Source organism: Podarcis muralis, chromosome 6 (genome assembly GCF_964188315.1).
Source record: "Podarcis muralis chromosome 6, rPodMur119.hap1.1, whole genome shotgun sequence".
Lineage (NCBI taxonomy): Eukaryota > Metazoa > Chordata > Lepidosauria > Squamata > Lacertidae > Podarcis > Podarcis muralis.
The window spans coordinates 81,359,522-81,373,794 of record NC_135660.1 but is presented as its reverse complement, the minus strand read 5'-3'; the positions used below and the strand labels follow the sequence as shown (position 1 = coordinate 81,373,794).

Genomic DNA, 14,273 nt, shown 5'->3' with positions numbered 1-14,273 from the left:
TCCTGTACTATTTCAGATACATAGTTTATATACTTATGTATATGTTTGCCTGGTACATTTATGAACATTTTTTTTATATCTTAGACCTTACAATTCTCATAACAGGTTCAAGCCCCACATTGGGCCAAAAGATTCCTACATTGCTGTGAGTTGGAACAGGAGTGGCCAATTCCCAAGAGACTGCGATCTACTCTCAGAGTTCAAAACTGGCAGTGATCTACCCCCTTGTGGGGGTGCAGGGCAAAAATACTGAGGTTTTTTTAGGGGAGCCAAAGTTCTTGAGCAGGGGTAGGCAACCTAAGGCCCGTGGGCCAGATGCGGCCCAATCGCCTTCTCAATCTGGCCCACAGACAGTCCGGGAAAAAGGTTGTTGACCCCTGTTCTTGAGTTTCTTTGGGGGGAGCCTGTGATCTACCAGGGATCTACCACAGATGATCCAGCTGTTTGATCTACCACATTGGCTAGCCCCGCACTCCAGAAAATTTTCCAGTGCAATGTGGAGTTTTTCTGATGCAAATTACTGTAATCTGCATGATAAGTTTTGCAATTATTTCCCCCCGAAAACTGACATCACTGATTATTTGCAGTATAGTTTAATAGCAAGCATGTGTGTAGATATAAGATCTAACACTGTACAGAGGAGAATATTCTGCTTTGTAGAGCTGCCTCAGTAAAAAAGACAAGTAGGTCTCATAATTGCTTACCTTTCACTAGATGGTGCAAACTTGTTTTCTAAAACCATTAAATTGGTTGCTTTTTTACATTGTTTTGCTTAACTTCTTTTCAGCTTTATCGTCATCTACAAGTTTAGTTTTGTTGGTTTCTATTTTTAGTCAAATATTTTCTTCTTCCAAATTGACTATTCCTTTTCATATTTTGTTTTCAGCATCTGTGGAAAGACAGAAAGGTATTTCATTTATAAAACTTACTATTTTCCACCAAGAAGTCAGCTTATGGTATGGCAGCTTTCTGTGGAGTTGGCTAGGATGAAGGGTGAACTCAATGAGGAGGCCAAAACAAATACCAGAGTAAACTGGCAAATTTTGGGTGCCAGTCAAATTCTACAATTGCAGCAGAAGAGTGTGCATCAGGATGCAATTGCACAGCACTGATAGCCATGTTAGTGATACAGTGGAGGGTCCCATCCAAGTGTGCACCACCTAACCCAATTTAGATATAACTGTGTCACAGAAGAACACAAGTACCACCGGTTGAAATTGGACAGGGAATATATGTTTCCTGTGGCCAAGTTTAGCACTTGCTTGTTAGTTATTGTAAAGATCAAATGACAGCCTTTTTTGCAAGGTTAGGTCAGGAGGGCATAAATGGATGGAAAGTGGGACAACTATCTGGAGGTTTAAGGAAAAATAAATAGAGCCGGTTTGCTAAGAGCAAATACTGATAAGGCAGGTTGTGTTGGAACACAGCTCATTTACCGGCTGGGTGGAATACATAGCCAGGTAACTATGGTCTGTGGGATTGCCCTGGTCTAGCCTTTTTGTTGAGCGGTTGTTCTGTCCATTCACTCTATAATTTAATAACAAATAAGGCATTTGACAAGTAACCCCTACTTTTAAAAATGTTAATTAACCCACTATAAAAGAGCATTAAAAGTAATAATATCAGAGTAGTAAAGAACATAGACAAGCAAGCTGATTCCTAAATTAACTGTTCTCTAGGGCAGTGTTTCCCAACCTTTTTTGGGCAAAGGCACACTTGTTTCATGAAAAAAATCTCGAGGCACACCACCATTAGAAAATGTTTAAAAAATTAACTCTGTGCCTATATTGACTACCGTATTTTTCGCCCTATAGGACGCACCGGCCCATAGGACGCACCTAGATTTTGGGGGGGAAATAAAGGGAAAAAAATTATTCCCCCCCCCCCCAGACGTGGGGCTGGGGCGGGAGAAGCCCGAGCTTCTCCCGCCCCAGCCCCCAGAATGGGAGCCAGAGTGGTTCCCGGAGCTTGCGGGACTGGGGGTGGGGGAAGCCCGAGCTTCCCCCGCCCCCAGCCCCCAGAAAGGGTCCGAGAGCGATGGCAAAGGTGAGCGCACCTTCGCCATCACTCCCAGAGCTTGCGGGGCTGGAGGTGGGGGAAGCCAGAGCTTCCCCAGCCCCCAGAAAGGGTCCGAGAGCGATGGCGAAGGCGAGCGCACCTTTGCCATTGCTCCCGGAGCTTGCAGGAGCTGGGGGTGGTGGAAGCCCGAGCTTCCCCCGCCCCCAGCCGCCAGAGCAGGTCAGAGAGCGATGGCGAAGGTGTGCGCACCTTCGGCATCGCTCTGGGACCTTGCGCGGGCTGGGGGCGGGGGAAGCCGGAGCTTCTCCCGTCCCCAGCCCCCAGAGCAGGTCGGAGAGCGATGGCGAAGGTGCGTGCACCTTCCGCATCGCTCTGGGACCTTGCGCGGGCTGGGGGCGGGGGAAGCCGGAGCTTCTCCCGTCCCCAGCCCCCAGAGCGGGTCGGAGAGCGATGGCGAAGGTGCGCGCACCTTCGCCATCGCTCTGGGACCTTGCACGGGCTGGGGGCGGGGGAAGCCGGAGCTTCTCCCGTCCCCAGCCCCCAGAGCGGGTCGGAGAGCGATGGCGAAGGTGCGCGCACCTTCACCATCGCTCTGGGACCTTGCACGGGCTGGGGGCGGGGGAAGCCGGAGCTTCTCCCGTCCCTAGCCCCCAGAGCAGGTCGGAGAGCGATGGCGAAGGTGCGCGCACCTTCGTCATCGCTCTGGGACCTTGCGCGGGCTGGGGGCGAGGGAAGCCGGAGCTTCTCCCGTCCCCAGCCCCCAGAGCGGGTCGGAGAGCGATGGCGAAGGTGCGCGCACCTTCGCCATCGGTCTGGGACCTTGCGTGGGCTGGGGGCGGGGGAAGCCGGAGCTTCTCCCGTCCCCAGCCCCCAGTCTGGGACCTTGCGCGGGCTGGGGGTGGGGGAAGCCGGAGCTTCTCCCGTCCCCAGCCCCCCGAACGGGTCGGAGAGCGATGGCGAAGGTGCTCGCAGCTTTGGCATCGCTCTGGGAGCTTGCGCGGCTGGGGGGATAGCTTCCTTAAGCCTGGAGAGCAAGAGCCTGGTGCGCACCGACCCCTCTCGCTCTCCAGGCTTCAGCGAAAGCCTGCATTCGCGGCGATGGGATGTGGGAGGGAGCTCGCTCGCCGCCCCGCGTGTGCTCGCCGCCGCCGCCCCGCCTCTCGCCGCCCGACTCGCCCGCCTCCCTCCCACGGCACACTAGGCAACGTCTCACGGCACACTAGTGTGCCGCGGAACACCGGTTGGGAAACACTGCTCTAGGGGTCTTCAATCCTTTTCCTGAAGCTTTACAGTAAACAGTGCCGGAAAATATGGGAGCCCCTCCTTGCAGCAGAAAATGCAATGGACTTGGTGGTGGCGGCATTGTCTTCTGCCAACTGCATGACTTCTTACACCTTGGTTTTCTGCTTCCTCCTGAAGCCTCTACTCCTGTTTCTAGACAAGATTTGCTTGTATGGGCACTTCCAGTCTAGATTGAAATGGGTTGAGAATTTTCTACTTTGCTAGGCAGTGCTTTGATGTTTTTAAAAACCTATTCAGCTTGTATAAGTTTGAGATGAAGGTGCTTGACGCTTTGGAGGACAGCCTTCTGAAGGTTTCACAGAATATTTGCCCAAGCTGCCAAGCAAACCCAGTTGAGTGATTGGTGTGATCAGTTGCCACTAAAAAGTGATGGCTACAAAACTAGAAATAAGTTCCTAAGCTGAGATCTTTTTCTTTTCTTTTTTCGTTTTTTAGGGACCGGGGAGGAAAGTTTTTCAGTGTCTGTGAGCAGTATAACTTATGACATCAGTAGAGGGCTGTGAATATAAGTGTGCTCTCTTTCTTTGCACATGGTAGAGTGTCAAACTGGCTGAACTTTCCATACCCTTCAATGTGGTTGGCATCCCGGCTGCTTAGTCACATGCTCATTTTGAAAAACTAGGTTGTTGCCTCCTCATTTTTTCAATAAGAAACAGAGTTACCGAGGTCCCATGGGTGCAACCGCCACAATAAGAGGGAGCAGAAGTTGCTTCAAATTTGTTGCTTCAGAGCTACTAGCTGAACTCTGTAGTCCTACTGGAAAACTCTCTCTGTCTCTCTCTTTGTCTCTCTCTCTGGAAAGCTCTGCAATCATTATATATCAGAAGGTGATGCAACTTTGAGTATGTCTTAACTTTTCTCCCATTCACAGATCAACAGTGCTGTGAAAATACTGCCCTTCAAGGCAAATAAGTAAACAACACTACTCTTTCCCTTCTGGTTTACTTTGTCCAAGTGGGAACCAGTTCAAAATCGCTTGAACTGTGGTGTGCCTGAAGAATAGTGATACAGTGGTGCCTCGCAAGACGAAAAGAATCTGTTCTGCAATTCTCTTCGTCTAGCGTTTTTTTCGTCTTGCGAAGCAACCCTATTAGCGGCTAAGGGAATTAGCGCTATTAGCGGTTTAGCGGCTTAGCGGCTATTAAAGGATTAGCGGCTAAACTGCTAAAAGGCTATTAGCGGCTTAGCGGCTTAGAAAAAGGGGGGGAAAGCGGGAAAAAAATGGCAAGACTCGCAAGACATTTTCGTCTTGCGAAGTAAGCCCATAGGGAAAATCGTCTTGCGAAGCAACTCAAAAACGGAAAACCCTTTCGTCTAGCGGGTTTTCCGTCTTGCGAGGCATTCGTCTTGCGGGGCACCACTGTACTTCGTTACAGAGATGTGCTTGCATTTCTACCAATACTCGTGCTTGTTCTTGAAATAGTGGTGAAAAGAATTTGGGCTAAGTATGTGTGACTTCACAAGACCCTCTCTCCTACTGTGGTTTCCAGCGACTTGTATCCAGAAGCGTTGCTGCCTCTCAACTGTGGAGGCAGAGCGTGACCATCATGGCTAGTAGTCATTGATAGCAGTCTGCTCTGTGAGTTGTCTAATTCTCTTTTGAATCTGTGGTTCAACTATGTGTTGCGTGAAGAAGTACCGTATTTTTTGCTCTATAAGACTCACTTTTTCCCTCCTAAAAAGTAAGGGGAAATGTGTGTGCGTCTTATGTAGCAAATGCAGGCTGAGCAGCTATCCCAGAAGCCAGAACAGCAAGAGGGATCACTGCTTTTGCTGTGCAGCGATCCCTCTTGTTGTTCTGGCTTCTGAGATTCAGAATATTTTTTTTCTTGTTTTCCTCCTCCAAAAACTAGGTGCGTCTTATGGTCTGGTGCGTCTTATAGAGCGAAAACTACTTTCTTTTATCCATCCTGAATCTTCCTTCCAACTCTCAGCTTCATTGGATGTCCATGAGTTCTAGTGTTATGAGAGACAGAGAAAAACTTTTCTTTGTCCACTATTCCTATGCCATGCATAATTTTATAAACTAATAATAATAATAATAATTTATTTATACCCCACCCATCTGGCTGGGCTTCCCCAGCCACTCTGGGTGGCTTCCAACTGAATATTAAAAAAAATACAGCATTAGACATTAAAAACTTCCCTAAAGAGGGCTGCCTTCAGTTGTCTTTTAAAAGTAAAATAGTTGTTTATTGCCTTGACATCTGCTGGGAGGGCGTTCCACAGGGCAGGCGCCACTCTGCCTGGTTCCCTGTAACCTTACTTCTCACAATGAGGGAACTGCCAGAAGGCCCTCGGCGCTGGATCTCAGTGTCTGGGCTGAACGATGGGGGTGGAGACGCTCCTTCAGCTATACAGGACCGAGGCCGTTTAGGGCTTTAAAGGTCAGCACCAACACTTTGAATTGTGCTCGGAAATGTACTGGGAGCGAATGCAGATCTCTCAGAACCGGTGTTATGTGGTCCCGGCGGCCACTCCCAGTCACCAGTCTAGCTGCCGCATTCTGGATTAGTTGCAGTTTCCGGGTCACCTTCAAAGGTAGCCCCACGTAGAGCGTGTTGCAGTAGTCCAAGTGGGAGATAACTAGAGCATGCACCACTCTGGTGAGACAGTCCGCGGGCAGGTAGGGTCTCAGCCTGCCTACCAGGTGGAGCTGGTAGACAGCTGCCCTGGACACAGAATTAACCTGTGCCTCCATGGACAACTGTGAGTCCAAAATGACTCCCAGGCTGCACACCTGGTCCTTCAGGGGCACAGTTACCCCATTCAGGACCAGGGAATCCCCCACACCCGCCCGCCCCCTGTCCCCCAAAAACAGTACTTCTGTCTTGTCAGGATTCAATCTCAATCTGTTAGCCGCCATCCATCCTCCAACCGCCTCCAGGCACTCACACAGGATATGTCACCTCTTACTCACAATTTCTCTAAAAAGTCCCAAATGTTGCAACTTTTCTTCACAGTGGAGTCGCTCTTTATGATTTCGGTTGCCCTTTTTTGATTTCCCCCCCTAGCTCCTATAATATCGTCTTTGAAGTGAGGCAATCAGAGCTGTACATAGTATTCCACATCTGGTCACACCATAGGTTTGTATAATGACATTATGATACTGGCAGTTTTATTTTCAATTCCTTTCGTAATGGTCTCAAGCATGGAATATGCCTTCTTCACAGCTGCCACACACTGGGTCAACATCTACATTGAGCTGTATAAGCTGAAGTCTGGAAATTAGCTAAGAATTTAAATGCATCTGTGCCATCAGTTATGACACACAGTTAACTATCTCTGGACGATTTCTTGTTTTGATTGTTGAAGGTTAAAATCATACATATTTTTTCATTCACGTTTCAAATGTTATGCTCAAGCGTATTCAAAAATTGAAATCCATAGCTGATCTGCATTATAAAAAAATAACTGGTAAATATGTAACAAGAAGGCAGAAGGGGAGAGTGCCACCATTATCCAATAAATTTAGCTGTGCAATAAATAAATAAGATTGCCCTGCTGAAAACTTTAGATTCGGTAGAAAAGAGAACAGGCTAATTCTGTTCCCTAATTAGTCTTAAGCAAATTAATTTTGGCTCCTTCTGCAGTCCTAAAATAAATCATTCACCTCTCATCTGTTCTCGTTTTCCTTTGGAACTGTAGAATCAGCAACTGTGTGTACGTGGAAGAAAATTATAAAGCAAATAAAAGAATGCCATACTAAGTGCTTGGCTTATGGCTTTCGCTGGCTCCCTCCCCCCCCCCCACCTCACGTGGCTCTGCTAGTATTGTCACAAGTCTGAGCTTTTATATAACCATTTTTCTGGGTGTGTGGACCACCTATCCTGGAAAGTAGGTGAATATTTATTCTTATCCCCATATTACAGATGGGCAGCTGAGAGATGTGTCAAGGGGGACTGGATGGTAGAGAAGATCCCAATGACGACAACAAATTGTCATTGGTGAACTCCTGTTGTGTTACGATGCTACCATGCCCTTTAACCCCAAGAGCTTGTAGCTTTGTAGGATTCCCACATTTGGTTAGCTTCCAAGGTAGAACTGCATCAGATGCCTTCTAGCTATTTTGCAGCAGTTGCCTCATCCATCCTAGACTACAGTGGTACCTCTGGTTACGTACTTAATTCGTTCCAGAGGTCCGTTCTTAACCTGAAACTGTTCTTAACCTGAAGCACCACTTTAGCTAATGGGGCCTCCTGCTGCTGCGCCGCCGGAGCACGATTTCTGTTCTCATCCTGAAGCAAAGTTCTTAACCCGAGGTACTATTTCTGGGTTAGCGGAGTCTGTAACCTGAAGCGTATGTAACCTGAAGCATATGTAACCCGAGGTACCACTGTATTGGTATGCTTAATGGTGCAGGAAGGTCTATCAGACTGTTCAGGTGACCCTGTAAAATTGGTGTACTAATTATTTGGATCTACTGGATATGAGTTGGCTGTAATTGAACTACCAAATATGCACTTAAATTCTCATCCTGTACAAAGTTGAAAAGGTCTCTGAATGTCCTTCTAATGTATTTACTGGGGAAATGTGTTTGAGCTGGAATTAAATGGACTCCCTATCTGTCACCGACTGTCTCTACTATAGACAGAAAGATCTGATGAGGAATATCTGTCGGTGTCAGGAAGAATAGGTGATAACTTTTATTAAATTATGTAGTCTCGGCTAATCTGTTCATACAGCTATGTCTGTTAGAAGCGACAAACTAATATGTCATCAAACTTGACAGCCCCCTTAGTTGACTGTACAAACGTGAAGCAAACTGTCATTTAAATACTTTGGAAGTGATGAGTTTGAGATAAAAGAAATGCATTCCTCAAGCTACAGTTCAGAAAGTGTGTGCGTTTGCAAGTGAGAGAAAGAGAATGCTAAAGTGGATTTGAGTTACAAAGTTGAGTACACAACTTTTCTATATTTTTTGTGTTTTCTGCTAAAGGACGATTGTGGAGCTGAATTTTGCACCTAACAAATGTTGGCATTCATGAGGATTCCTTAAAGCTAAGAGTATACAGTGGTACCTCGGGTTACATACGCTTCAGGTTACATACACTTCAGGTTACAGACTCCACTAACCCAGAGATAGTACCCCGGGTTAAGAACTTTGCTTCAGGATGAGAACAGAAATCGTGCTCCGGCGGCGTGGCGGCAGTGGGAGGCCCCATTAGCTAAAGTGGTGCTTCAGGTTAAGAACAGTTTCAGGTTAAGAACGGACCTCCGGAACGAATTAAGTACTTAACCCAAGGGACCACTGTATATATTTTTTTAAAATACCATTTTATCCTGCGTTTATGATGTGTTCTATAGCATATCAGAAACAAAACATGACAAGGGAGCTCCTCCCTGCCCGAGGGGGGAAAAATGAGGACTGTGATGGTGGTCAGAGGGAAGAGAGGCATATAAAGGGGATAGCAAGAGATGAACATGAACACAAAGAAACATTTATTTGTAAATTTCAGGGATTTGATGGAAGATGGGGGGAGAGGTGACATTTGAAGCATGAAGTTTCAAGCACAAGTTTGGAGGGACAGCAAGGGGAATGGGAAGGAAGTTTCTGAGTGAACAGGAGATATCCAGGAGGCTCAGAGTAGTAGAGCTGAGTGGAGTGAGGTGAGCCATTGGTGCTTCCATTGTGCTGAAATAAAAGAAGCAGCTTTTTGGGGGGAACTGAGTTCCCTTACCTTTAAAAAAAATTAATTTTTATTTTTTTGTCTGAGGGTGTTCAAACTGATATACACCCAATGCCTAAGGCAAAAATTCACCTCTTTCTGTAAACAATGAAGTTGTGGCCATTTCTAATCCAAATCAATGCTTGAGTTTATTAGTCATTACATTACATTTCGACACCGTCAAGGGTGGGTGGGTAGCACTGCGACTGGTCCCGCAATAAACAAACAAGCAAACTTTGTTGTGAGTTCCCCCCATCTTTTTTCCAGAAAAAGAGCACTGAATACAAGTGTTTGACACATGCTTGGATAATGGGTGGTCATAGACATTTTTATTTTCAGATGATCAGAACAGGAAAATTGTGGATTCTGTCTTGAGTTTCTAGGTAACGAACTGTGTTCTAGCAGTGAGATAAAATATTTTTATATTTTTGCTCCCAGTCTGTATTAGAATATAGCAGGGCTGATTTTCGCCAAGGGCACATTGCAGAGCAGATTTGCATTACGAGTCTGGTGGTTGAGTTTTAAAAATCTGATTTGTTTCTAAAAGAATGAGTCTCCTGCAGTAGGAAACCTCACACTTCTCCCCACTCCTCTTTCCTCAAGCTTCATGGATATTCCATAGATTTTGAGAGATGAGTCATAGGGTGAAGGAGCCTGGAAAGCAATGAGTACTGATTGCCTCTTTAGCCCCAGCCAATAATTGCTTGATCCAACTGCCACCCATTTAGAGTGACTTTAATTCTCACCAAAATGAGGAGCTAATAGCACTGCCTTAAGCCAAGGCAGATGCTGGGCAAGTTTCCTCAAGTATTCGGCCAATGCTTCCCCCTCTTCTTCTTTTGGCCCGTAATAGCCATGTTGTTATGTTTCTGGCTCCTGTCTTCGTTGTGTCTGCCAGCTGTGCCAAACCATGCCGTGGGTTTGTATAACTGGTCGATTACATTGTGGCTGAAGAAATATATTTCCACTGATCGGTGCCAGCTCCCAAACATAACACCTTTTGGCTTCCAGGGAAAAAGTTGACTATTGTACGTACTTCTACTTGGCTGAGTTGCATAACCATCGCTATCAGGGAAAACCCAATTATTTTAAACCTTTCTGTGATCAGATTTGTTGCCGTATACATTTCAGTCTGAATTTGGGTCAAACCAGGCACTGCCATCAGCCAGCCTTCACCCGCCTGCCTCCTTAGTTACAACCCATCCATCCAAAGGGCAACACAGCTTCTTCCTCCTCTTTATAGAGTTCAGCAGCGAGGAGGATGGGAGCAAAACCAGAATTAGTTGGCTCTGGGTAACAGTGTCTCTGGCTCTGCTACTTTTGGCATTCACGCCCTCTGCCCTACCACCAATGTTAGAAAATCAGATATATAAGCTAATTGCCAAATGGCTCCTTAAACCTAGGTTATGGCTGCCACAAAAGAATGTCCAGGTGCCTTTTTGCAGTTGAATTTATCGTTCTCACCATTATCAATCATTTCATTTCTATACTGCTTTATAGTTTAATGAAAAAAATCTCAAAACGGTTTACAGTACATTAAAACATCCAATAAAACAATCCAGAATAAAACAAATTCAAGCTTCAAGGAATTTTTTCCCAGATCTTTCTCTGACATTTTGCTTTCCTCATATTTATTTGCCTACTTAATCTATGCCCCATAGCAGAAGTACTCTAGGAAGCCAGTGTGGTGTAGTGGTTGCAGCGGTTCTCAACCTGTGGGTCCCCAGATGTTGTTGGACTACAACTCCCATCATCCCTGAGCTCTGGCCTTGCTAGCTAGGGGTGATGGAAGTTGTAGTCCAACAACATCTGGGGACCCACAGGGAAAGGCTGGAGAGTGTCGGACTAGGATCTGGGAGATCAGGGTTGAAATCCCCACTCAGTCACAAAGCTCACTGGGTGACCTTGGGCTGCTCACAGCCTCTAGCCTACTTCACAGGTTAACTGAGGAGGGGGTGAACCATGTACTCCTTGGAGAAAAAGGTGGGTTTATAAAAGCAATAAATAAGTTTTTCTGCTTACCTGCTTAAGAAAGCTGGAGGGGCCAGCCAGATGGAGATGTCGCCAACCTGGTATCCAGAGATTTCCATGATCTAAATTTCTGACATTACATTTGTAGGTTCCATAGGGAATGGTTCTTTACATACAGTGGTACCTCAGGTTACATACGCTTCAGGTTACAGACTCTGCTAACCCAGAAATAGTGCTTCAAGTTAAGAACTTTGCTTCAGGATGAGAACAGAAATTGTGCTCTGGCGGCGCGGCGGCAGCAGAAGGCCCCATTAGCTAAAGTGAATTAAGTACTTAACCCGAGGTACCACTGTACACTCTATCCCTGTGTTTGAAAGAGTTACATATCTTCCTTTGGAAGTTAGCAGCAACAAGCTTTTCAAGTTAAAACAAGTTGCAGTGAGGTCCATGCTCCTTTGCCAAAATGGAAACAGCAGTTATTTAAAGGATAAAATGAGTTTACCTTGTCCAGAACTCCTTGGAGGAAGAGCACAGCAAAAATGTAATAAATAATAAAGCTACTACATTATGAAACCTCAAAATGCAGGACTTGGAGATGAGAGTGGGATTGTGTGTGCCTTCCCTCTCTTAATTACCAGAAGTCCTGGAAACGTGAGGGAGCCTTACTTTTCCAATCAGTGGAAAATCTGCAGCGCAAAGGATTTAAAATGTACACAAATTCATCAGAATCTTCCTTAGTTTGCATATATTTTGCAATTCTTTCATTTGTTATTTTTCTGGGGGGGAAAGTTTGAAAGTTTTTTTCAAAATTCAGATCGACACTTGGCTTAAATCCTCACTGTTTGTTTTATTTAATTATCTTGTTCCTCCTGGTGTGTTAAATTGGAATACAGCCAAACAACTAATGTTGTATTAAGTTATTGCTCTATTATTTTGTTCAAGGAACAGCAAGCCTGTCTTCCGTAGAGAAATGGGGCCACTTATTTTTCATCCATGGCCTGTCTGTATAAGTTGTCATGAGTTAATGTGACATTTTTCTTCTTCTGTCCCCCCCCCCACGCGATGCTTTTTCTCTTATTAAAAATTACAGCAAAGAGCTGATCCAGATTAGGAAGGAACGGCACATCCGTGAAGTATCTAACATAATAAAATTAATGTTAACATATAAGATCAGGACCATTAAGATCCTAAGGTAATTAGAGATTGAATTAGCCTTGAATTGCATCTGATTTCATCTGTTTGAGATGGAAGACAAAGGAATAGTATAATAACTGAGCAGACCAGGCTTTTTAAGGTCAAGTTTTTCCTGTAGGGGAAAAGGAGGTGGGGGGAGGAGGAAGATGAGAATAAGATTTGCTTTGTTTCTTTCTTTTATGGAGCTTGCTGTTCAGTCTCATGAAAGATTAATCAGAGTGGCTACAAGGATAGAGAATCTCTGTTGCGGTGCCATTGCAAAATGGTGGGTTGGGACCTGGGAATGTTTGGGTGTTTGAGAAATTCAATTTCTGTTAAATCCGAAGCAAAGCAGCCGTACACACACCTCCTGAACTAGCATGTGGATTGGAACAAAATTATCCATCAGGTTTTGCACATCTCCAGATTTTGTGATATAACTCCCACCTAAAAATTAAAAATCCACATTTTTAAGGATAAAATACATTTTTGGAAATTTGTGTATTTAGATTATATAGTTATATAAATACTATTGTGTGTTGTAATATGTGTGTCAATACATATTAAAATAGGGATTTTCATATAGCTTTTTTAAAATAAAAAAACTCTGATTACTGTAGAAACAGGATAGAAGTAATTTATGAGTGAAGACATGCAAAAGTGATTCAGACTGGAAATAGATTTATCCATAATAGCAACCAGCCATAATCACACCAGAAAGGTGCTTTGTTTTTTAAGTGCCAGCGAAGCAGCAAAAGGGAAAATAATCACTGCAAGCAGTAAAGAAAAAGGCATGGTTTGGAAAGTTGGTGGAGAAGAATTGTCCTCCACATATATAATTCTGCTTAGATGATTACAGGAAGAACATTCAGTTGAATCAGATGAACTGGGATACATTTTCCATATACAACACATGTGTACATACACAAAGTCCTGATCTTTGAAGTGTGGTGTGTATACAAGAATGCATTTGACATCATTTAGGGCATCAATGGGTGGGACGCGGGTGGCGCTGTGGTCTAAACCAGAGAGCCTAGGGCTTGCTGATCAGAAAGTCGGTGGTTCGAATTCCCGCGACGGGGTGAGCTCCTGCTGCTCGGTCCCTGCTCCTGCCAACCTAGCAGTTCGAAAGCACATTAAAGTGCAAGTTGATAAATAGGTACTGCTCCGGCGGGAAGGTAAACGGCATTTCCGTGCGTTGCTCTGGTTCGCCAGAAGCGGCTTAGTCCTGCTGGCCACATGACCCGGAAGCTGTTTGCGGACAAATGCCAGCTCCCTCGGCCTATAGAGAGAGATGAGCGCCGCAACCCCAGAGTTGTCTGTGACTGGACCTAATGGTCAGTGGTCCCTTTACCTTTAGGGCATCAATACACTTTACTGAAGAACTTGGTGGAGTAAGATGAAGCCCAGTGAAGGCTGTCCACCTCCTTTCTGTTCTTTCTGTTTTATAACATCTTTGCCACCAGAGAATTTAGTCCAGTACTAAAGCCCTTTTAACTATGATTTGTGGGGGGTTTAGGGCATAAGGTGTGGACATAAGGCAGATCCAAGTTCTCCTAGTAGATCTCTGGGTGACTAGCAGATTATTTAAGGTTTCTGACTTCTCACTGTTTGAGAAGAGCAACAACTATAAGTCTGCCTGTTTCTCTGGCAGCTGAAATGAAGAAAAAACTCAAGTGTTTTTTGTGTGTGGAAAGGCTGAGAGCTCAGTTTTGATAATGAGAACAAATTCCTGGTCTGGGCATGTGCTCAGAGACACCTCTTTCTTTTATTCTAAAGTATCTGTCTGCCCCATTGAACCCACTTTGCAAACGCTTAATCTTGGTGGCTTATGGGGGTTGCTTTTTGAAGCCGTAAACTGCTAATCACCCCTCGTTCCCTGCTAAGCTGGATAAATTTTAAAAACAAAAACATGCCTCAAGAAGGTTTTGAGTGATAGGTGGGCGCATTGGCCTTGCTAGTTCAGAAACTGATCATTCTAGTTCAGGTGGTTAATATCCAGCCTTGTACTTAGAAAGCAGGTGCAAGATTTTACAGAAGTTGATTTTGTCAACGTTGCGTTATTAAAAAATATATTTCAAAATAAGTTCTTCAGTTGTTCTGCTCCTTCCTGCAGGGCCAATTTGAGAGAGTAACACT

The 14,273-nt window shown here is 45.0% G+C and overlaps 1 protein-coding gene across 9 annotated transcripts in view; it reads left to right on the top strand.

The window, feature by feature from the left end:
• Nucleotides 1-14,273, top strand: part of ZMIZ1 (zinc finger MIZ-type containing 1) — a 366,767-nt gene that overhangs the window by 44,619 nt on the left and 307,875 nt on the right. The gene's annotated exons all lie outside the window — the stretch shown is intronic.